At 46.4% G+C, this 24,668-nt stretch overlaps 8 non-coding genes across 8 annotated transcripts; 4 read left to right on the top strand and 4 right to left on the bottom strand.

The window, feature by feature from the left end:
- The first annotated feature begins 513 nt into the window (after positions 1-513).
- On the top strand, positions 514-595 carry trnas-uga (transfer RNA serine (anticodon UGA)). Its single transcript has one exon. It is a non-coding gene; the product is annotated as a tRNA-Ser (tRNA).
- Positions 596-1,788: 1,193 nt separating this feature from the next.
- trnat-agu (transfer RNA threonine (anticodon AGU)) lies at positions 1,789-1,862 on the bottom strand. The gene has a single exon. It is a non-coding gene; the product is annotated as a tRNA-Thr (tRNA).
- A 1,960-nt stretch (positions 1,863-3,822) lies between these two features.
- Positions 3,823-3,904, top strand: trnas-uga (transfer RNA serine (anticodon UGA)). Its single transcript has one exon. It is a non-coding gene; the product is annotated as a tRNA-Ser (tRNA).
- A 1,193-nt stretch (positions 3,905-5,097) lies between these two features.
- Positions 5,098-5,171, bottom strand: trnat-agu (transfer RNA threonine (anticodon AGU)). The gene has a single exon. It is a non-coding gene; the product is annotated as a tRNA-Thr (tRNA).
- Positions 5,172-6,990: 1,819 nt separating this feature from the next.
- Positions 6,991-7,072, top strand: trnas-uga (transfer RNA serine (anticodon UGA)). The gene has a single exon. It is a non-coding gene; the product is annotated as a tRNA-Ser (tRNA).
- A 5,822-nt stretch (positions 7,073-12,894) lies between these two features.
- trnat-agu (transfer RNA threonine (anticodon AGU)) lies at positions 12,895-12,968 on the bottom strand. The gene has a single exon. It is a non-coding gene; the product is annotated as a tRNA-Thr (tRNA).
- Positions 12,969-14,785: 1,817 nt separating this feature from the next.
- trnas-uga (transfer RNA serine (anticodon UGA)) lies at positions 14,786-14,867 on the top strand. Its single transcript has one exon. It is a non-coding gene; the product is annotated as a tRNA-Ser (tRNA).
- A 1,206-nt stretch (positions 14,868-16,073) lies between these two features.
- Positions 16,074-16,147, bottom strand: trnat-agu (transfer RNA threonine (anticodon AGU)). Its single transcript has one exon. It is a non-coding gene; the product is annotated as a tRNA-Thr (tRNA).
- Between the last annotated feature and the right edge of the window lie 8,521 nt (positions 16,148-24,668).

Here is a 24,668-nt window from a genome sequence, read left to right as displayed (position 1 = left end):
AACTTGGAAACTATTGACCCCGAATCTACTTTAAATCCCCCCACTGTATTTAAACCCATTTAATGTCAGATTCACAAATTGATGCATGTGAGCAATATCGGACATTTATCGCTGTCTCTGGTCTAAAATAACTGCTTTATTATTTGATCCCACCCGCTGCGTTTAGGCTCTACCCTGAATATTTATCTCCGACCTAGAATCAGTTTGTAATCTGGAGACAAGGTTTCTGCAGCCGGCGGGCAGGGAGCAGAGGCTGTGGCTGATCTGTGTCATGTGGGAGCAGAACACAATGTTTCTGTTGTTTATTTTCATTACCCTGCAGAATATTCCATACTGTTCTCAACATCTTACATACCGTTAAATATCGGAAGTTTTCTTTTATTGTAATGATCGCTGCGATTCTTCTGGACTTGCTGAATTTGCAGCAAATTAAATATCACGAAACCGTCATCGCCAACAATAAACAGGGTCAGCGATTTGAGAACTTAGTATCTTGGAGCCGATATTTTAGCGGCTGCGATGGCCGAGTGGTTAAGGCGTTGGACTTGAAATCCAATTGGGTTTCCTCGCGCAGGTTCGAGCCCTGCTCGCAGCGGGCTATCTCATTATGATAATTAACTACTTCAAATAATTTATTTTCTTCAATCTGCTCCCTCTTGGAGGATTTTGGAATTTTCAATGCCGGTTTTAAGGAAACTAAAGGATTGCCGAGACAACTGGATCACTTACTTCAAGAAGGTTTGCTGACCGAATTCCAAAAGTTATCTGCAGATTGTCTGGAAGCTCCAGATAAGGAGGCCTCGACAGTCTCTGAGGTAACTTCCCATACACTCGCTGCTGTCCGGTAGCATCAGTCTGTGTAACCGTGGGAGAGAGAGAATGGAAAGTCACTGGAAGGCTTGTTTCTGTCAGCAGCAATGGTACAAGAGCAGCCATTCTAAAGTGAAAAGCAGAACACATTCCAGGAGACAGACAAACGGAGTGGAGATCTGGAAGACTGACCAGAAAAAAAACAAGGAGGACACCAACTCATAATTCATCTCTCCCTCTCCCGAAGCAGAAGAATTGAACATTCTGAGTTTTGAGTTGCACCACTGAGGTTGTACAAGTCTCTCTCTGTAAAACTTGTATTATTATGTCAATAAAACGATTTGTTTGAAAAGTTTGAAGCATCATTTCCCAAGGAATTTTCTGAATCGGGCTGCATTGGTTCCGAAGGCCGGCTCTGCTTTCGCAGAGCTTGACTGTCGGGAGGTCTCGCAGGTCTAAATGTATCGACTGGTTTCAAAGCACCAACTCAGATTGATGCGTATGGGACATGTGGCCCAGGAAGAGTGGTGGTAGCAGAGCACACTTAGCAGTTTAAGTGGCTGAAAGTGAATGTTAGATTAAGGAAATACGCAGGAAAATTATAATGAAATTGAAGGGGGAAAGTAAAGGAGAGCTATTGATTGTGAAAGGAAGAAAAGTCTGCGTTATGTTTCGGTTTGGAGCCGAAGTTGCTGCGGCCAGAATGCAGATTATTAATCACTATACGAGCACGGCACCACACATCAACAACTGGAGCTCTGCAAAGTATCGCATGGCACTGCTTAGGAAACATGGATTTTTGATGAAGAGTCCAAAATCAGCACCGCCAGAAATACAGAAGCGGTGAAATTCAACGGAGGCCTCGCAGCCACTGGAGCCTTCATCCAGAATGGGAACTGGTGCAGGCACAGTTACATTTAAAAGAATTGTAGCCTTTTCACACGAGAAGAAACTCACACCTGGAGATTCTATAAAAATAGGCCCCGCTGGGAATCGAACCCAGGATCTCCTGTTTACTAGACAGACATTTTGACCAGCTAAGCCACGGGACCGAATGCTGGCATAATTTCTCCCCCCCACTCACTGACGTCAATCAGCTTCCGGTCACTCTCTTCTGGACTCTCAGGCCGTTTCTTATTTCTCCAGCTCTCTTGTCCATTCCGCCATATGTCCCATTGCTCTCTGTATCTCCCGCTTAATTTATCTCAGTGTCAATCTGTGAGGTGATTCTGAATGATTACCCTATGTTTGTGTCTTATCTATATATGTAAATCGGTACTTCTGTCTGTCATTCTGTCTGTCATTCTGTCTGTCATTCTGTCATCGCCTGTGCGTCTGTCGGGCTATGCGCTCGAAAGTTACAGGGCGTACCTACGCACGCGTTACCTCCAAAGAAAGCTTACGCTTCAGAGACGGTTTTAAGCGTATTTACTTTTCAGTCGGACGAAAAGTGTTCGCCCCTTATGCAAAAAACCTGCAGCAAAAAACCTTCAAAATTAAACTCATTATCTGCTAGCATTGATTGACTGACATCAAGGTTCCACCAATCCTGTTCCGTCACGATTGACCAATCCTACAGTACGGTCCCCTGATGGTTGGCCAATCGGTGTGTGTGTGGGCGGGACTATTCGTTTTCATCTCGGGGATGTGGCAGCCATTCTTTCACTAAGCTTCCAGCTCAAATGACTTCAGCTTCCAGCTATAACGACTTTCAAAGTTAGTATCTCTTTTAAAAGTAACATAAGATTTACCAAAAACGTTTTATAAGTACTTTCACTTTCATTTTCCAACCTTTTAAAAGGTAGACATACAGGGACACAGACAGGGCCCTAAGCCTGCCACTCGATTTAAAATGTTGCCCAGCACCAGATTCACAAAGGGACACAGACAGGGCCCCAAAGCCATAAGTAGTTTCACTTTCATTTTGCAAGCTTTTAAAAGGTAGACAGACAGGGACACACACAGGGCCCTAAAGCCTGCCACTCGATTTAAAATGTTGCCCAGCACCAGATTCACAAAGGGACACAGACAGGGCCCCAAAGCCTGGCACTCGATATAAACCGCCTGCCCCAAAACAGCCCCGGCAACGCCGGGCTCCCCAGCTAGTATGAAATAAATGGGGGGATCAGACAACTCTTCCTCTGACACTGGGGAACAAATAAGCCAACAGTTATACCACGATATTGTTTACTGTGATGCAGCAAATACAATATTCCAGCTTAAAAGTTTCAGTTTCAATTCTGTGCAAAAGAAACTGTGACTCCAACGTGTTTCCAATAGCCTGCCTTTTAATCTGACGTCACAATCGCCACCATTGCACCTCAAGGTGATTCATAACTAATAAGCAGAGAAGTCAAGCACTGAAAGGGTATTTGTAGAAAGGGTTGTGAGACTGTGGAATGCACTGGTCCAGCAAGCAGCAGATTTAAAACAAGGTTTAAAAACCGGCAGCCTGTGGGAGGAAGGGGGCAGAGAGGCAAGAGAGACCCAGGAAAGATCAACTTGGAAACTATTGACCCCGAATCTACTTTAAATCCCCCCACTGTATTTAAACCCATTTAATGTCAGATTCACAAATTGATGCATGTGAGCAATATCGGACATTTATCGCTGTCTCTGGTGTAAAATAACTGCTTTATTATTTGATCCCACCCGCTGCGTTTAGGCTCTACCCTGAATATTTATCTCCGACCTAGAATCAGTTTGTAATCTGGAGACAAGGTTTCTGCAGCCGGCGGGCAGGGAGCAGAGGCTGTGGCTGATCTGTGTCATGTGGGAGCAGAACACAATGTTTCTGTTGTTTATTTTCATTACCCTGCAGAATATTCCATACTGTTCTCAACATCTTACATACCGTTAAATATCGGAAGTTTTCTTTTATTGTAATGATCGCTGCGATTCTTCTGGACTTGCTGAATTTGCAGCAAATTAAATATCACGAAACCGTCATCGCCAACAATAAACAGGGTCAGCGATTTGAGAACTTAGTATCTTGGAGCCGATATTTTAGCGGCTGCGATGGCCGAGTGGTTAAGGCGTTGGACTTGAAATCCAATTGGGTTTCCTCGCGCAGGTTCGAGCCCTGCTCGCAGCGGGCTATCTCATTATGATAATTAACTACTTCAAATAATTTATTTTCTTCAATCTGCTCCCTCTTGGAGGATTTTGGAATTTTCAATGCCGGTTTTAAGGAAACTAAAGGATTGCCGAGACAACTGGATCACTTACTTCAAGAAGGTTTGCTGACCGAATTCCAAAAGTTATCTGCAGATTGTCTGGAAGCTCCAGATAAGGAGGCCTCGACAGTCTCTGAGGTAACTTCCCATACACTCGCTGCTGTCCGGTAGCATCAGTCTGTGTAACCGTGGGAGAGAGAGAATGGAAAGTCACTGGAAGGCTTGTTTCTGTCAGCAGCAATGGTACAAGAGCAGCCATTCTAAAGTGAAAAGCAGAACACATTCCAGGAGACAGACAAACGGAGTGGAGATCTGGAAGACTGACCAGAAAAAAAACAAGGAGGACACCAACTCATAATTCATCTCTCCCTCTCCCGAAGCAGAAGAATTGAACATTCTGAGTTTTGAGTTGCACCACTGAGGTTGTACAAGTCTCTCTCTGTAAAACTTGTATTATTATGTCAATAAAACGATTTGTTTGAAAAGTTTGAAGCATCATTTCCCAAGGAATTTTCTGAATCGGGCTGCATTGGTTCCGAAGGCCGGCTCTGCTTTCGCAGAGCTTGACTGTCGGGAGGTCTCGCAGGTCTAAATGTATCGACTGGTTTCAAAGCACCAACTCAGATTGATGCGTATGGGACATGTGGCCCAGGAAGAGTGGTGGTAGCAGAGCACACTTAGCAGTTTAAGTGGCTGAAAGTGAATGTTAGATTAAGGAAATACGCAGGAAAATTATAATGAAATTGAAGGGGGAAAGTAAAGGAGAGCTATTGATTGTGAAAGGAAGAAAAGTCTGCGTTATGTTTCGGTTTGGAGCCGAAGTTGCTGCGGCCAGAATGCAGATTATTAATCACTATACGAGCACGGCACCACACATCAACAACTGGAGCTCTGCAAAGTATCGCATGGCACTGCTTAGGAAACATGGATTTTTGATGAAGAGTCCAAAATCAGCACCGCCAGAAATACAGAAGCGGTGAAATTCAACGGAGGCCTCGCAGCCACTGGAGCCTTCATCCAGAATGGGAACTGGTGCAGGCACAGTTACATTTAAAAGAATTGTAGCCTTTTCACACGAGAAGAAACTCACACCTGGAGATTCTATAAAAATAGGCCCCGCTGGGAATCGAACCCAGGATCTCCTGTTTACTAGACAGACATTTTGACCAGCTAAGCCACGGGACCGAATGCTGGCATAATTTCTCCCCCCCACTCACTGATGTCAATCAGCTTCCGGTCACTCTCTTCTGGACTCTCAGGCCGTTTCTTATTTCTCCAGCTCTCTTGTCCATTCCGCCATATGTCCCATTGCTCTCTGTATCTCCCGCTTAATTTATCTCAGTGTCAATCTGTGAGGTGATTCTGAATGATTACCCTATGTTTGTGTCTTATCTATATATGTAAATCGGTACTTCTGTCTGTCATTCTGTCTGTCATTCTGTCTGTCATTCTGTCATCGCCTGTGCGTCTGTCGGGCTATGCGCTCGAAAGTTACAGGGCGTACCTACGCACGCGTTACCTCCAAAGAAAGCTTACGCTTCAGAGACGGTTTTAAGCGTATTTACTTTTCAGTCGGACGAAAAGTGTTCGCCCCTTATGCAAAAAACCTGCAGCAAAAAACCTTCAAAATTAAACTCATTATCTGCTAGCATTGATTGACTGACATCAAGGTTCCACCAATCCTGTTCCGTCACGATTGACCAATCCTACAGTACGGTCCCCTGATGGTTGGCCAATCGGTGTGTGTGTGGGTGGGACTATTCGTTTTCATCTCGGGGATGTGGCAGCCATTCTTTCACTAAGCTTCCAGCTCAAATGACTTCAGCTTCCAGCTATAACGACTTTCAAAGTTAGTATCTCTTTTAAAAATAACATAAGATTTACCAAAAACGTTTTATAAGTACTTTCACTTTCATTTTTCAACCTTTTAAAAGGTAGACATGCAGGGACACAGACAGGGCCCTAAGCCTGCCACTCGATTTAAAATGTTGCCCAGCACCAGATTCACAAAGGGACACAGAGAGGGCCCCAAAGCCTGGCACTCGATTTAAACCGCCTGCCACAAAACAGCCCCGGCAACGCCGGGCTCCCCAGCTCGTATGAAATAAATGGGGGGATCAGACAACTCTTCCTCTGACACTGGGGAACAAATAAGCCAACAGTTATACCACGATATTGTTTACTGTGATGCAGCAAATACAATATTCCAGCTTAAAAGTTTCAGTTTCAATTCTGTGCAAAAGAAACTGTGACTCCAACGTGTTTCCAATAGCCTGCCTTTTAATCTGACGTCACAATCGCCACCATTGCACCTCAAGGTGATTCATAACTAATAAGCAGAGAAGTCAAGCACTGAAAGGGTATTTGTGGAAAGGGTTGTGAGACTGTGGAATGCACTGGTCCAGCAAGCAGCAGATTTAAAACAAGGTTTAAAAACCGGCAGCCTGTGGGAGGAAGGGGTCAGAGAGGCAAGAGAGACACAGGAAAGATCAACTTGGAAACTATTGACCCCGAATCTACTTTAAATCCCCCCAGTTTATTTAAACCCATTTAATGTCAGATTCACAAATTGATGCATGTGAGCAATATAGGACATTTATCGCTGTCTCTGGTCTAAAATAACTGCTTTATTATTTGATCCCACCCGCTGCGTTTAGGCTCTACCCTGAATATTTATCTCCGACCTAGAATCAGTTTGTAATCTGGAGACAAGGTTTCTGCAGCCGGCGGGCAGGGAGCAGAGGCTGTGGCTGATCTGTGTCATGTGGGAGCAGAACACAATGTTTCTGCTGTTTATTTTCATTACCCTGCAGAATATTCCATACTGTTCTCAACATCTTACATACCGTTAAATATCGGAAGTTTTCTTTTATTGTAATGATCGCTGCGATTCTTCTGGACTTGTTGAATTTGCAGCAAATTAAATATTACGAAACCGTCATCGCCAACAATAAACAGGGTCAGCGATTTGAGAACTTAGTATCTTGGAGCCGATATTTTCGCGGCTGCGATGGCCGAGTGGTTAAGGCGTTGGACTTGAAATCCAATGGGGTTTCCCCGCCCAGGTTCGAGCCCTGCTCGCAGCGGGCTATCTCATTATGATAATTAACTACTTCAAATAATTTATTTTCTTCAATCTGCTCCCTCTTGGAGGATTTTGGAATTTTCAATGCCGGTTTTAAGGAAACTAAAGGATTGCCGAGACAACTGGATCACTTATTTCAAGAAGGTTTGCTGACCGAATTCCAAAAGTTATCTGCAGATTGTATGGAAGCTCCAGATAAGGAGGCCTCGACAGTCTCTGAGGTACCTTCCCATACACTCGCTGCTGTCCGGTAGCATCAGTCTGTGTAACCGTGGGAGAGAGAGAATGGAAAGTCACTGGAAGGCTTGTTTCTGTCAGCAGCAATGGTACAAGAGCAGCCATTCTAAAGTGAAAAGCAGAACACATTCCAGGAGACAGTCCAGGAGACAGACAAACGGAGTGGAGATCTGGAAGACTGACCAGAAAAAAAACAAGGAGGACACCAACTCATAATTCATCTCTCCCTCTCCCGAAGCAGAAGAATTGAACATTCTGAGTTTTGAGTTGCACCACTGAGGTTGTACAAGTCTCTCTCTGTAAAACTTGTTGTGGTAAACCACTTTTATCGTTACACTATAGTTATCACTGTTGTATTGTTATCACCGTTATCACTGTTGTATCACGATACGAGGTCGCCTCGTGTCGCGCTGTTATACCTGGGCTGACCACCTCCGACTCCGCCCATGGCTCCACCTACCTGCCCAGGTATAAAGGTAGTCGACTGGCTGGTATTCCTCCTTGTTGGACCCGATCACCCACGAGGGTGGGCTATGTTATTTAGTCAATAAAAACCTTTAGTTACGTTCCTAACTCGTCGCTTTTTATTGGACGAATTGATAGGTATATCAATTTTATTGACTAAATTTTAAAGATGTCTACTACTGGCCAGCCAGAAGCCCTCCCAGAAGCACAGCCACACCAGCCGGCTTGGCTGCAAGCCCTCAAACCACCGTACCTGGATCTAAACCCACAGGCAGCAAACGCAGCCCTCAACTTCAAACACTGGCTGGACTGCTTCGAATCCTACCTGGAAGAATCCGGCGCCCCGCAGAGATCCAAACTAAGACTTCTGAACGCCCAAGCGAGCCCGAGAGTATACGCACTCATCCAGGACACGACTACGTACGAGGCCGCTATCAACCTACTGAAACAGCAGTACCGAAGCCCGGTAAATTACATGTACACCAGGCACCTCCTAAGATCCCGCCCGCAACAGCCAGGAGAGTCTGTAGCTGAATTTTTACGGGCGCTAAGAGCACTCGGCAGGAACTGTGACTTTAAAGCGGTGACGGCTGTTGAAAACACGGAAGGTAATATCCGCAATGCCTTTGTGAAAGGCCTACGGTCCGGCTACTCACGGCAAAGACTGCTTGAAGCTAAAGACCTCGACCTGGACAAAGCTGAAGCCCTCGCTCTCTCCCTGGAGGTGGCCCATCAGGACCAGGAGGCGTTTTCCAGGTACTGCTCGCGACCCTGGGACTCGGGCCCGACCCCTACCGCAATACCCTTCGCAGCACCGCCCCCGGGACCTACCTCAGCGTCGGCGTCCCGGACCCGACCGGGCCCGCCACCCCCGGTACCGGCTCCGACATCGGGCACCCGCGATCGGGCCGCCGGCTGCTTCTTTTGCGGCCAGGATAAGCACCCGAGGTCGCGCTGCCCAGCCAGGAACTCTACCTGCGCAACCTGCAGGAAGAAAGGCCACTTCTCTAAGGCCTGCAGGAGCGGATCTTCAGAGGCCAGCAGTGCCTCATGCGAACTGTGGGGGCGGCCATCTTCTTTCACGGCAACTGAGGCCAGTGTCCCCACACGTGAGTCATGGGGGCGGCCATCTTTGATCAAGGCAACCGACCCCAATAGTGCCTCATGTGAGTTATGGGGACAGCCATCTTCTCCGCCATTTTGTCCTACCTCGTGGGAGACGCCATTTTACCCACCACGCCCGACTGCCACCGGGCCCCCGGACCCGACGACCGCGTCGCCCGCAGACGACAACGACTCGCTTACCTACACGCTAGCCTCCGTCACTCTGGATCAAGCCCGCCCACACCACCTGTCCAAGTCGATGATGGACATCAAAGTAAACGGCCACGCCACGACCTGCCTGTTCGACAGCGGAAGCACAGAGAGCTTCATCCACCCAGACACGGTGAGCCACTACTCCCTCCCTGTCCTGCCAACGCGCATCCGAATCTCGATGGCATCGAGGTCCCACGCCACGGACATTAGCGGCTACTGTGCTGTGACCTTGTCGGTTAAGGGTACAGAGTATAAAAACTTTAAACTCCTCGTCCTCCCCCAGCTCTGCGCTGCCGTCCTACTAGGGCTGGACTTCCAATCCCACCTCCAAAGTGTAACCCTAGCATACGGTGGACCCCTCCCCCCACTCACAGTCGACAACCAGCGAAGGTTAAACCGCCCACCGCGTAACACCTGCAGCCTATCCACCCTCAAGGTGCCGCCACCTTCCCTATTCGCTAACCTCACCCCCGACTGCAAACCCGTCACTACCAAGAGCAGGCGGTACAGCGCTGGGGACAGAGCTTTCATTAGCTCTGAGGTGCAGCGTCTCCTGAAGGAGGGCATCATCGAGGGGAGCAACAGCCCCTGGCGTGCCCAGGTCGTGGTCGTTAAGACCGGCGATAAAAATCGCCTGGTCATCGACTACAGCCAGACCATAAACAGATACACCCAGCTGGACGCATACCCCCTTCCCCGCATATCTGACATGGTCAATCAGATTGCACAATACCGCGTATTCTCGACCATCGACCTTAAGTCGGCCTACCACCAACTCCCTATCCACCCTGAGGACCGCCAGTACATCGCCTTTGAGGCGAATGGGCGCCTATACCACTTCCTTAGGGTCCCCTTCGGTGTCACCAACGGGGTCTCGGTCTTCCAAAGGGAGATGGACCGGATGGTTGACCAGAACGGACTGCAGGCCACATTCCCCTACCTAGATAACGTCACCATCTGCGGCCGCGACCGGCAGGACCACGACGTGAATCTGGAGAATTTCCTCCGTACAGCCCAACGGCTGAACCTCACCTACAATAAGGAGAAATGTGTGTTTAACACCTCGCGCCTTGCCATCCTTGGCTGTGTAGTAGAGAACGGACTCATCGGCCCCGACCCCGAAAGAATGCGCCCCCTCATGGAGCTACCCCTCCCCCACTGCCCTAAGGCACTTAAGAGAACCCTGGGGCTCTTCGCCTACTATGCCCAATGGGTGCCCAATTATGCGGACAAAGCCAGACCCCTCATGAAGTCCACATCCTTCCCCCTTACGGAGGAAGCGTGCGCAGCCTTCTCCCTCATTAAGGGAGACATTGCCAAGGCCACTGTGCACGCAGTGGATGAGTCCATCCCCTTCCAAGTCGAGAGCGATGCATCCGACTTCGCCCTAGCCGCCACCCTTAACCAGGAGGGGAGACCGGTGGCCTTCTTCTCAAGGACCCTACAGGGCCCTGAGATCCGACACTCGTCGGTCGAGAAGGAGGCCCAGGCGATTGTGGAGGCGGTACGACGCTGGAGGCACTACCTGGCAGGCAAACGATTTACCCTCCTTACCGACCAACGTTCGGTCGCTTTTATGTTTAATAACAAGCTGAGGGGCAAAATCAAGAATGACAAGATCTTGAGGTGGAGAATCGAGCTCTCCACCTACGATTATGATATCTTGTACCGGCCAGGTAAGCTGAACGAACCCCCCGATGCTCTGTCACGAATTACATGCGCCAGCGCGCAAAGTGATAGACTTCAGACCCTCCACAATGACCTCTGCCACCCCGGGGTCACCAGACTTTACCACTTCATTAAGGCCCGCAACCTGCCCTACTCCATCGAGGAGGTCAGGACCATAACCAGGAACTGCCAGACCTGTGCCGAGTGCAAACCGCACTTCTTTAGGCCGGACAGAGCAAGCCTGATCAAGGCCACCCGCCCCTTCGAGCGCCTGAGCATTGACTTTAAGGGGCCCCTCCCGTCCTCTGACCGTAACGTGTACTTCCTCAACATTGTTGATGAGTACTCCCGTTTCCCCTTTGCCTTCCCCTGCCCAGACATGACCAGTACCACGGTCATTAAATTCCTGAACGACCTCTTCGCCTTGTTCGGGTTCCCAAACTATATACATAGTGACCGGGGCTCCTCTTTCATGAGCGAGGAACTCCGTCAGTTCCTACTAGCGAGAGGTATTGCAGCAAGTAGGACCACCAGCTACAACCCCCGAGGGAACGGCCAGGTGGAAAGAGAGAACGCGACGGTATGGAAGGCCGTCCTCTTAGCCTTAAAGTCTAAGGGCCTCCCAACCTCCCGCTGGCAGGAAGTCCTCCCGACAGCGCTGCACTCCCTCCGGTCACTACTTTGCACTGCCGTTAACGCCACCCCCCATGAACGAATGTTTGTTTTCCCCAGGAAGTCGACTACGGGAACCACTCTACCAACCTGGCTGACCTTTCTGGGGCCCGTCTTGCTGCGAAAGCACGTGAGGGCCCATAAAACAGACCCCCTGGTCGAGAGGGTGAACCTCCTGCACACCAACCCCCAGTACGCCTACGTGGCTTACCCAGACGGGCGGGAGGACACTGTCTCCTTACGAGACCTCGCACCCTCGGGCACTCCGGAGACACCACCTTTACCCCCCCCCACCACCCCCCCAATTCCAGCCCAGGTAGACGGCATGCCGGAACCCCACGAGCCTTCGCCGACCACGCAGACACCAGCACCAACACCGGATAATGCAGTACCGCCGCTGCGACGATCGGAGAGGCTTACGAGGCCTCCGGACAGACTGACATACCAGAACTGGTAGTACACTTCACCCCGCCGGACTCAAATCTAAACAAGGGGTGAATGTGGTAAACCACTTTTATCGTTACACTATAGTTATCACTGTTGTATTGTTATCACCGTTATCACTGTTGTATCACGATACGAGGTCGCCTCTTGTCGCGCTGTTATACCTGGGCTGACCACCTCCGACTCCACCCATGGCTCCACCTACCTGCCCAGGTATAAAGGTAGTCGACTGGCTGGTATTCCTCCTTGTTGGACCCGATCACCCACGAGGGTGGGCTCTGTTATTTAGTCAATAAAAACCTTTAGTTACGTTCCTAACTCGTCGCTTTTTATTGGACGAATTGATAGGTATATCACTTGTATTATTATGTCAATAAAACGATTTGTTTGAAAAGTTTGAAGCTTCATTTCCCAAGGAATTTTCTGAATCGGGCTGCATTGGTTCCGAAGGCCGGCTCTGCTTTCGCAGAGCTTGACTGTCGGGAGGTCTCGCAGGTCTAAATGTATCGACTGGTTCCAAGCACCAACTCAGATTGGGGCGTATGGGACATGTGGCCCAGGAAGAGTGGTGGTAGCAGAGCACACTTAGCAGTTTAAGTGGCTGAAAGTGAATGTTAGATTAAGGAAATACCGCAGGAAAATTATAATGAAATTGAAGGGGGAAAGTAAAGGAGAGCTATTGATTGTGGAAGGAAGAAAAGTCTGCGTTATGTTTCGGTTTGGAGCCGAAGTTGCTGCGGCCAGAATGCAGATTATTAATCACTATACGAGCACGGCACCACACATCAACAACTGGAGCTCTGCAAAGTATCGCATGGCACTGCTTAGGAAACATGGATTTTTGATGAAGAGTCCAAAATCAGCACCGCCAGAAATACAGAAGCGGTGAAATTCAACGGAGACCTCGCCGCCACTGGAGCCTTCATCCAGAATGGGAACTGGTGCAGGCACAGTTACATTTAAAAGAATTGTAGCCTTTTCACACGAGAAGAAACTCACCCCTGGAGATTCTATAAAAATAGGCCCCGCTGGGAATCGAACCCAGGATCTCCTGTTTACTAGACAGACGCTTTGACCAGCTAAGCCACGGGACCGAATGCTGCCACAATTTCTCGCCCCCACTCACTGATGTCTATCAGGTTCCGGTCACTGTCTTCTGGACTCTCAGGCCGTTTCTTATTTCTCCAGCTCTCTTGTCCATTCCGCCATATGTCCCATTGCTCTCTGTATCTCCCGCTTAATTTATCTCAGTGTCAATCTGTGAGGTGATTCTGAATGATTACCCTATGTTTGTGTCTTATCTATATATATAAATCGGTACTTCTGTCTGTCATTCTGTCTGTCATTCTGTCTGTCATTCTGTCATCGCCTGTGCGTCTGTCGGGCTATGCGCTCGAAAGTTTAGGGCGTACCTACGCACGCGTTACCTCCAAAGAAAGCTTACGCTTCAGAGATGATTTTAAGCGTATTTACTTCTCAGTCGGAGGAAAAGTGTTCGCGCCTTATGCAAAAAACCTTCAGCAAAAAACTTCAAAATTAAACTCATTATCTGCTAGCATTGATTGACTGACATCAAGGTTCCACCAATCCTGTTCCGTCACGATTGACCAATCCTACAGTACGGTCCCCTGATGGTTGGCCAATCGGTGTGTGTATGGGCAGGACTATTCTTTTTCATCTCGGTGATGTGGCAGCCATTCTTTCACTAAGCTTCCAGCTCAAATGACCTCAGCTTCCAGCTATAACGACTTTCAAAGTTAGTATCTCTTTTAAAAGTAACATAAGATTTACCAAAAACGTTTTATAAGTACTTTCACTTTCATTTTTCAACCTTTCAAAAGGTAGACATACAGGGACACAGACAGGGCCCTAAGCCTGCCACTCGATTTAAAATGTTGCCCAGCACCAGATTCACAAAGGGACACAGACAGGGCCCCAAAGCCTGGCACTCGATTTAAACCGCCTTCCCCAAAACAGCCCCGGCAACGCCGGGCTCCCCAGCTAGTATGAAATAAATGGGGGGATCAGACAACTCTTCCTCTGACACTGGGGAACAAATAAGCCAACAGTTATACCACGATATTGTTTACTGTGATGCAGCAAATACAATATTCCAGCTTAAAAGTTTCAGTTTCAATTCTGTGCAAAAGAAACTGTGACTCCAACGTGTTTCAAATAGCCTGCCTTTTAATCTGACGTCACAATCGCCACCATTGCACCTCAAGGTGATTCATAACTAATAAGCAGAGAAATCAAGCACTGAAAGGGTATTTGTAGAAAGGGTTGTGAGACTGTGGAATGCACTGGTCCAGCAAGCAGCAGATTTAAAACAAGGTTTAAAAACCGGCAGCCTGTGGGAGGAAGGGGGCAGAGAGGCAAGAGAGACACAGGAAAGATCAACTTGGAAACTATTGACCCCGAATCTACTTTAAATCCCCCCACTGTATTTAAACCCATTTAATGTCAGATTCACAAATTGATGCATGTGAGCAATATAGGACATTTTTCGCTGTCTCTGGTCTAAAATAACTGCTTTATCATTTGATCCCACCCGCTGCGTTTAGGCTCTACCCTGAATATTTATCTCCGACCTAGAATCAGTTTGTAATCTGGAGACAAGGTTTCTGCAGCAGGCGGGCAGGGAGCAGAGGCTGTGGCTGATCTATTTCATGTGGGAGCAGACCACAATGTTTCTGCTGTTTATTTTCATTACCCTGCAGAATATTCCATACTGTTCTCAACATCTTACATACCGTTAAATATCGGAAGTTTTCTTTTATTGTAATGATCGCTGCGATTCTTCTGGACTTGCTGAATTTGCAGCAAATTAAATATCACGAAACCGTCATCGCCAACAATAAACAGGGTCAGCGATTTGAGAACTTAGTATCTTGGAGTCAACATTTTCGCGGCTGCGATGGCCGAGTGGTTAAGGCTTTGGGCTTGAAATCCAATGGGGTTTCCCCGCGCAGGTTCGAGCCCTGCTCGCAGCGGGCTATCTCATTATGATAATTAACTACTTCAAATAATTTATTTTCTTCAATCTGCTCCCTCTTGGAGGATTTTGGAATTTTCAATGCCGGTTTTAAGGAAACTAAAGGATTGCCGAGACAACTGGATCACTTACTTCAAGAAGGTTTGCTGACCGAATTCCAAAAGTTATCTGCAGATTGTCTGGAAGCTCCAGATAAGGAGGCCTCGACAGTCTCTGAGATACCTTCCCATACACTCGCTGCTGTCCGGTAGCATCAGTCTGTTTAACCGTGGGAGAGAGAGAATGGAAAGTCACTGGAAGGCTTGTTTCTGTCAGCAGCAATGGTACAAGAGCAGCCATTCTAAAGTGAAAAGCAGAACACATTCCAGGAGACAGTCCAGGAGACAGACAAACGGAGTGGAGATCTGGAAGACTGACCAGAAAAAAAACAAGGAGGACACCAACTCATAATTCATCTCTCCCTCTCCCGAAGCAGAAGAATTGAACATTCTGAGTTTTGAGTTGCACCACTGAGGTTATACAAGTCTCTCTCTGTAAAACTTGTATTATTATGTCAATAAAACGATTTGTTTGAAAAGTTTGAAGCTTAATTTCCCAAGGAATTTTCTGAATCGGGCTGCATTGGTTCCGAAGGCCGGCTCTGCTTTCGCAGAGCTTGACTGTCGGGAGGTCTCGCAGGTCTAAATGTATCGACTGGTTTCAAAGCACCAACTCAGATTGGGGCGTATGGGACATGTGGCCCAGGAAGAGTGGTGGTAGCAGAGCACACTTAGCAGTTTAAGTGGCTGAAAGTGAATGTTAGATTAAGGAAATACCGCAGGAAAATTATAATGAAATTGAAGGGGGAAAGTAAAGGAGAGCTATTGATTGTGGAAGGAAGAAAAGTCTGCGTTATGTTTCGGTTTGGAGCCGAAGTTGCTGCGGCCAGAATGCAGATTATTAATCACTATACGAGCACGGCACCACACATCAACAACTGGAGCTCTGCAAAGTATCGCATGGCACTGCTTAGGAAACATGGATTTTTGATGAAGAGTCCAAAATCAGCACCGCCAGAAATACAGAAGCGGTGAAATTCAACGGAGGCCTCGCAGCCACTGGAGCCTTCATCCAGAATGGGAACTGGTGCAGGCACAGTTACATTTAAAAGAATTGTAGCCTTTTCATACGAGAAGAAACTCACCCCTGGAGATTCTATAAAAATAGGCCCCGCTGGGAATCGAACCCAGGATCTCCTGTTTACTAGACAGACGCTTTGACCAGCTAAGCCACGGGACCGAATGCTGGCGCAATTTCTCGCCCCCACTCACTGATGTCTATCAGCTTCCGGTCACTGTCTTCTGGACTCTCAGGCCGTTTCTTATTTCTCCAGCTCTCTTGTCCATTCCGCCATATGTCCCATTGCGCTCTGTATCTCCCGCTTAATTTATCTCAGTGTCAATCTGTGAGGTGATTCTGAATGATTACCCTATGTTTGTGTCTTATCTATATATATAAATCGGTACTTCTGTCTGTCATTCTGTCTGTCATTCTGTCATCGCCTGTGCGTCTGTCGGGCTATGCGCTCGAAAGTTACAGGGCGTACCTACGCGCGCGTTACCTCCAAAGAAAGCTTACGCTTCAGAGACGGTTTTAAGCGTATTTACTTTTCAGTCGGACGAAAAGTGTTCGCGCCTTATGCAAAAAACCTTCAGCAAAAAACCTTCAAAATTAAACTCATTATCTGCTAGCATTGATTGACTGACATCAAGGTTCCACCAATCCTGTTCCGTCACGATTGACCAATCCTACAGTACGGTCCCCTGATGGTTGGCCAATCGGTGTGTGTGTGGGCGGGACTATTCGTTTTCATCTCGGGGATGTGGCAGCCATTCTTTCACTAAGCTTCCAGCTCAAATGACTTCAGCTTCCAGCTATAACGACTTTCAAAGTTAGTATCTCTTTTAAAAGTAACATAAGATTTACCAAAAACGTTTTATAAGTACTTTCACTTTCATTTTTCAACCTTTTAAAAGGTAGACATACAGGGACACAGACAGGGCCCTAAGCCTGCCACTCGATTTAAAATGTTGCCCAGCACCAGATTCACAAAGGGACACAGACAGGGCCCCAAAGCCATAAGTAGTTTCACTTTCATTTTGCAAGCTTTTAAAAGGTAGACAGACAGGGACACACACAGGGCCCTAAAGCCTGCCACTCGATTTAAAATGTTGCCCAGCACCAGATTCACAAAGGGACACAGACAGGGCCCCAAAGCCTGGCACTCGATTTAAACCGCCTGCCCCAAAACAGCCCCGGCAACGCCGGGCTCCCCAGCTAGTATGAAATAAATGGGGGGATCAGACAACTCTTCCTCTGACACTGGGGAACAAATACGCCAACAGTTATACCACGATATTGTTTACTGTGATGCAGCAAATACAATATTCCAGCTTAAAAGTTTCAGTTTCAATTCTGTGCAAAAGAAACTGTGACTCCAACGTGTTTCCAATAGCCTGCCTTTTAATCTGACGTCACAATCGCCACCATTGCACCTCAAGGTGATTCATAACTAATAAGCAGAGAAGTCAAGCACTGAAAGGATATTTGTAGAAAGGGTTGTGAGACTGTGGAATGCACTGGTCCAGCAAGCAGCAGATTTAAAACAAGGTTTAAAAACCGGCAGCCTGTGGGAGGATGGGGGCAGAGAGGCAAGAGAGACACAGGAAAGATCAACTTGGAAACTATTGACCCCGAATCTACTTTAAATCCCCCCACTGTATTTAAACCCATTTAATGTCAGATTCACAAATTGATGCATGTGAGCAATATAGGACATTTATCGCTGTCTCTGGTCTAAAATAACTGCTTTATTATTTGATCCCACCCGCTGCGTTTAGGCTCTACCCTGAATATTTATCTCCGACCTAGAATCAGTTTGTAATCTGGAGACAAGGTTTCTGCAGCCGGCGGGCAGGGAGCAGAGGCTGTGGCTGATCTGTGTCATGTGGGAGCAGAACACAATGTTTCTGCTGTTTATTTTCATTACCCTGCAGAATATTCCATACTGTTCTCAACATCTTACATACCGTTAAATATCGGAAGTTTTCTTTTATTGTAATGATCGCTGCGATTCTTCTGGACTTGCTGAATTTGCAGCAAATTAAATATCACGAAACCGTCATCGCCAACAATAAACAGGGTCAGCGATTTGAGGATTTAGTATCTTGGAGCCGACATTTTCGCGAAGGCGATGGCCGAGTGGTTAAGGCGTTGGACTTGAAATCCACTGGGGTTTCCCCGCGCAGTTTCGAGCCCTGCTCGCAGCGGGCTCTCTCATTATGATAATTAACTACTTCAAATAATTTATTTTCTTCCATCTGCTCCCTCTTGGAGGATTTTGCAATTTTCAATGCCGGTTTTAAGGAAACTAAAGGATTGCCGAGACAACTGGATCACTTACATCAAGAAGGTTTGCTGACCGAATTCCAAAAGTTATCTGCAGATTGTCTGGAAGCTCCCAATAAGGAGGCCTCGACAGTCTCTGAGGTACCTTCCCATACACTCGCTGCTGTCCGGTAGCATCAGTCTGTGAAACCATGGGAGAGAGAGAATGGAAAGTCACTGGAAGGCATGTTTCTGTCAGCAGCAATGTTACAAGAGCAGCCATTCTAAAGTGAAAAGCAGAACACATTCCAGGAGACAGGCCAGGAGACAGAAAAACGGAGTGGAGATCTGGAAGACTGACCAGAAAAAAACAAGGAGGACACCAACTCATAATTCATCTCTCCCTCTCCCGAAGCAGAAGAATTGAACATTCTGAGTTCTGAGTTGCACCACTGAGGTTGTACAAGTCTCTCTCTGTAAAACTTGTATTATCATGTCAATAAAACGATTTGTTTGAAAAGTTTGAAGCTTCATTTCCCAAGGAATTTTCTGAATCGGGCTGCATTGGTTCCGAAGGCCGGCTCTGCTTTCGCAGAGCTTGACTGTCGGGAGGTCCCGCAGGTCGAAATGTATCGACTGGTTTAAAAGCACCAACTCAGATTGGGGCGTATGGGACATGTGGCCCAGGAAGAGTGGTGGTAGCAGAGCACACTTAGCAGTTTAAGTGGCTGAAAGTGAATGTTAGATTAAGGAAATACCGCAGGAAAATTATTATGAAATTGAAGGGGGAAAGTAAAGGAGAGCTATTGATTGTGGAAGGAAGAAGAGTCTGCGTTATGTTTCGGTTTGGAGCCGAAGTTGCTGCGGCCAGAATGCAGATTATTAATCACTATACGAGCACGGCACCACACATCAACAACTGGAGCTCTGCAAAGTATCGCATGGCACTGCTAAGGAACCATGGATTTTTGGTGAAGAGTCCAAAATCAGCACCGCCAGAAATACAGAAGCTGTGAAATTCAACGCAGGCCTCGCAGCCACTGGAGCCTTCATCCAGAATGGGAACTGATGCAGGCACAGTTACATTTAAAGGAATTGTAGCTTTTTCACACGAGAAGAAACTCACCCCTGGAGATTCTTTAAATATATGCCCAGCTGGGAATCGAACCCAGAATCTTCTCGTTAACTAGACAGACGCTTTGACCAGCTAAGCCACGGGACCGAATGCTGGCATAATTTCTCGCCCCCACTCACTGATGTCTATCAGCTTCCGGTCACTGTCTTCTGGACTCTCAGGCCGTTTCTTATTTCTCCAGCTCTCTTGTCCATTCCGCCATATGTCCCATTGCTCTCTGTATCTCCCGCTTAATTTATCTCAGTGTCAATCTGTGAGGTGATTCTGAATGATTACCCTATGTTTGTGTCTTATATGAAATAAATGGGGGGATCAGACAACTCTTCCTCTGACACTGGGGAACAAATAAGCCAACAGTTATAACACGATATTGTTTACTGTGATGCAGCAAATACAATATTCCATCTCAAAAGTTTCAGTTTCAATTCTGTGCAAAAGAAACTGTGACTCCAACGTGTTTCCAATAGCCTGCCTTTTAATCTGACGTCACAAACGCCACCATTGCACCTCAAGGTGATTCATAACCTATAAACAGAGAAGTCAAGCACTGAAAGGGTATTTGTAGAAAGGGCTGTGAGACTGTGGAACGCACTGGCCCAGCAAGCAGCAGATTTAAAACAAGGTTTAAAAACCGGCAGCCTGTGGGAGGAAGGGGGCAGAGAGGCAAGAGAGACACAGGAAAGATCAACTTGGAAACTATTGGCCCCGAATCTAATTTAAATCCCCCCACTGTATTTCAACCCATTTAATGTCAGATTCACAAATTGATGCATGTGAGCAATATAGGACATTTATCGCTGCCTCTGGTCTAAAATAAATGCTTTATTATTTGATCCCACCCGCTGTGTTTGGCTCTACCCTGAATATTGATCTCCGACCTAGAATCAGTTTGTAATCTGGAGACAATGTTTCTGCAGCCGGCGGGCAGGGAGCAGAGGCTGTGGCTGATCTGTGTCATGTGGGAGCAGAAGTACGACGCCAACGTTAAAAAGGGGCTCACGCGGGACCTTTCGCAAATTTCAATCTACAATCCCTCAAGCGAGATTCATACCCATTCACTGAAGTGTCACTCTGTCTGGAATACAGACCGAATCAACTGATTATCAAATGTATATTCAAATAGGTTTGTCATGTATTGTCCATTGCATTTTGACTGATTCAGGTAAGCAGAGTATTGGAGACAGCAGTTTTGCATTCCCAGTACCAATGCTCTGTCACGCGTGCCCGCAGTTCCTTTTCCATTCCAAACCGTCTTTTTACTGTCAATGATTTGCCCGGAATGTGCTTGGAGAAGTGTTAGAATCGCAGTACAGCCCTTCTCAATGTCGCTTCCTCTAAATTTCCGCTGATGATTTTCACCAGTGTAAGATTCATCAGCTTGAGCTATTGTTTAATTTGTTCTCGGCATTAACTGTGCTGATCCTTTAACTTGTCCCACTGCACGTCATCTCCAAATTTGTCGATTGTACCTCGAGGGCACTTTTCATACGTAAATCTGCAACATCTGCCAGAGAACGATTCAGGTTCAGCTGTTCCAAAACAATGAGTCGGTCATATTACCTACACGCTACAGATGTAAACCTCTGCGCTCCTCTGCTTCAATGATATCTTGTTACGCAGCGATGGGCAGTTTACGCTCTCTGAGGTTGCAATTGCTGCTTTCCACCAGCAGAGGGCGCTTTGAGAGAGCGGGGCCGGACAGGCGGCCTGAATGTTGCTGCTGTCGCGGTCACACTCACTCTGGGAGCTGGGGAACAGCAAACAAACTCATGGGGATGATAGCAAAATACTGCAGATGTTGGAAATCCGAAATAACAACAGAAAATGCTGGAAAAACTCAGCAGGTCAGGCAACATCCGTGGAGAGAAATTTGAGTTGACGTTTCGGGTTTGACCCTTCTTCAAAACTGGAGAGAAAAGGAACTAGATCGAAGGCAGGGCTGCGATCGGACAAAAGAATAAAAGAACCAAAAGAAGTAAAAGAGATTAGAAGCTAGACGAGATGGTAATAGGCTGCATCTGAAATGCAGCTCCTAACTGTTGCTATTGACCGAGGCATCGTTGCAGGATCCTGTAATGATCTCTCACACTGTCGGTATCTCTGTAGAGTTTAATTGTGTACAGAACTCTTGTCCGTTTCGCCATGTGTCTCATTGCTATCTGTATCTACCGCTTTGTTTATATCTGTGTCAATCTGTGAGGTGATTCTGAATGATTACCCTGTGTTTGTGTCTTACATGAAATAAATGAGGAGATCAGACCATCCTTCCTCTGACACTGGGGAGCTAATGAGCCAGCCTTTATAACAAGATATGTTTTATTGTGATGCAGCAAATACAATAGTCCATCTTGAAAGATTCCGGTTCAATTCTGTGCAAAAGAAACTGTGACCCCAACGTGTTTCCAAATCGCCTCCTTTTAATTTGACGGCAGAAACGCCACCATTGCACCTCAAGGTGCTTCATAACTAATAAACAGAGAAGTCAAGCAGTGAAAGGGTATTTGTAAAAAGGCTTGTGGGACTGTGGAATGCTCTGGCCCAGAGAAGCAGAAATAAAACAAGGTTTAAAAACCGTCAGCGTGTGGGAGGAAGGGGAGAGTGAAATAACGAGCCACAGGTAAGATCACCTTAGAAACCATTGGCTCAGAATCTGCTTCAAATCCCCCTACTGTATTGAAACACATTTAATGTCATATTCACACATTGATGCATTGAGATTTAACGCAGTCTCTGATCTAAAATATCTGCTTTATGTATGTGAAATTCTCATTGCCGAGATTAAACAATCAGTGCAAGGTTAGTGGTTCTTTGGTCTAGGGGTGTGGTTGTCATTTTGGGAATTCACATCAATTAAAATGCAAGAGGTACCGGGTCCAAATTCTGGACGCGCCCCAACATTTTAATAGAACCACTTTCCTCGGCCTGGAGACATTCCACAAATCTTCAAATAATAACTGCCAGAAAAACAGCTTGTGTTCAGTACATCGCAATAAAACGGCAATTTTATTCTTTAAAGCAGGAATTCCGTCCCAGAAGTGCTGAAACTGTGAGGTCAATGTGTAAGTCCGTTTGTTTCCAGAAGCCTGCTCCATATTTTCCACATTGTCAATCTGGGAGCTCGGCAGGACATGCGGTAAAGGGGACTTTATTAAAGGTTGTTTCTACCATTTGGAAACAGAAATACTGAACTAACGAGCCACAGGTAAGATCACCTTAGAAACCATTGGCTCCGAATCTGCTTTAAATCCCCCTACTGTATTTTGTATCAGTCTTTACAGTAGAGGACACTAAAAATATCCCAACACTGGACAAACAGGGGCAATGGGGGGGGGGGAGGAGCTAAACACGATTAAAATCACTAAGGAGATGGTACTCAGTAAAATAATGGGGCTTAAGGCGGATAAATCCCCCGGACCTGATGGCCTACATCCTAGGGTCTTGAGAGAAGTGGCGGTAGGGATTGTGGATGTATCGGTGATTATTTTCCAGATCTCCCTGGACTCAGGAAAGGCCCCAGCAGATTAGAAAACTGCTAATGTAAAACCCTTATTTAAGAAGGGAAGTAGACAAAAAGCTGGAAACTATAGACCAGTTAGCCTAACATCTGTGGTTGGCAAAATGTTGGAGTCCGTTATTAAGGAAACAGTAACAGAGCATTTACATAAACATAATTTAATAGGACAGAGTCAGCATGGTTTTACGAAGCGGAAGTCATGTTTGAGCAATTTGCTCGAATTCTTTGAGGATGTAACATACAGGGTGGATAAAGCGGAACCAGTGGATGTAGTGTATTTGGACTTCCAAAAGGCACTTGACAAGGTTCCACACAAAAGATTACTGATCAAGATAAAAAAATCACGGGGTTGGGGGTAATATACTGGCATGGGTGGAAGATTTGCTATCTAACAGAAAACAAAGAGTTGGTATAAATGGTTCGTTCTCGGGCTCGCAATCAGTAACTAGTGGTGTTCCGCAGGGGTCAGTGCTGGGACCCCAACTCTTTACAATCTATATTAACGATTTGGAGGAAGGGACCGAGTGCAACATATCCAAGTTTGCCGACGATACAAAGATGGGAGGGAAAGCATTGAGTGAGGAGGGCATAAAAAACCTACAAAAGGACGTAGACAGGCTAAGTGAGTTGGCAGAGATTTGGCAGATGCAACATAATGTTGGAAACTGTGAGGTTATGCACTTTGGCCGAAAAAATCAAAGAGCAAGTTATTATCTAAATGGAGAGAAACTGCAAAGTGCTACAGTACAAAGGGATCTGGGGGTCCTGGTGCATGAAACACAAAAAGTTAGTATGCAGGTGCAGCAGGTGATCAGGAAGGCCAATGAAATCTTGGCTTTTATTGCAAGGGGGATGGAGTATAAAAACAGGGAAGTCTTGCTGCAGTTACACAGGGTATTGGTGAGGCCACACCTGGAATACTGCGTGCAGTTTTGGTTTCCATATTTAAGAAAAGATATACTTGCTCTCGAGGCGGTTCAGAGAAGGTTCACTCGGTTGATTCCAGAGATGAGGAGGTTGATGTATGAGGAAAGGTTGAGTAGGTTGGGACTCTACTCATTGGAGTTCAGAAGAATGAGAGGCGATCTTATCGAAACATATAAGATTGTGAGGGGACTTGATCGGGTGGATGCGGTGAGGATGTTTCCACTGATGGGTGCGACTAGAACTAGGGGGCATAATCTTAGAATAAGTTGCTGCCCTTTCAAAACTGAGATGAGGAGAAACTTCTTCACTCAGAGGGTAGTAAATCTATGGAATTTGCTATCCCAGAGAGCTGTGGAAGCTGCAACATTAAATAAATTTAAAATGGAGATAGACATTTTCCTAGCAGATAAGGGAATTAGGGGTTACGGGGAGAGGGCAGGGAAGTGGACGCGAGTCTACATTCAGATCAGCCATGACCCTATTGAATGGCAGAGCAGGCCCGAGGGGCCGTATGGCCTACTCCTGCTCCTATTTCTTATGTATTGAAACACATTTAATGTCATATTCACACACTGATGCATTAGAGCAATGAGATTTAACGCTGTATCTGATCTAAAATATCTGCTTTATGTATGTGAAATTCTCATTGCCGAGATTAAACAATCAGTGCCAGGCCTGCTTTTAACATGGTAAATGGTGAATTAAATAAAATTAAAACTTTTTTCCACACGTTTATTATTTTTAAATACTTAAATGAAAGGTAAGTTTATTTTAAGCCGCGTTAAAAACAGTAATTATTTTTTTCAAAATTTAATTTTTTTTTAAAATAGTTATTTTATGTAATTTATAGTTATTTT

The sequence above is a fragment of the Somniosus microcephalus genome, unplaced genomic scaffold, assembly GCF_052327205.1.
Source record: "Somniosus microcephalus isolate GS21.2 unplaced genomic scaffold, FLI_Smic_1.0 unresolved_chr1, whole genome shotgun sequence".
NCBI classification, from domain to species: domain Eukaryota; kingdom Metazoa; phylum Chordata; class Chondrichthyes; order Squaliformes; family Somniosidae; genus Somniosus; species Somniosus microcephalus.
The sequence above is the reverse complement of the archived record's forward strand: the minus strand, read 5'-3'. Positions and strand labels throughout refer to the sequence as shown.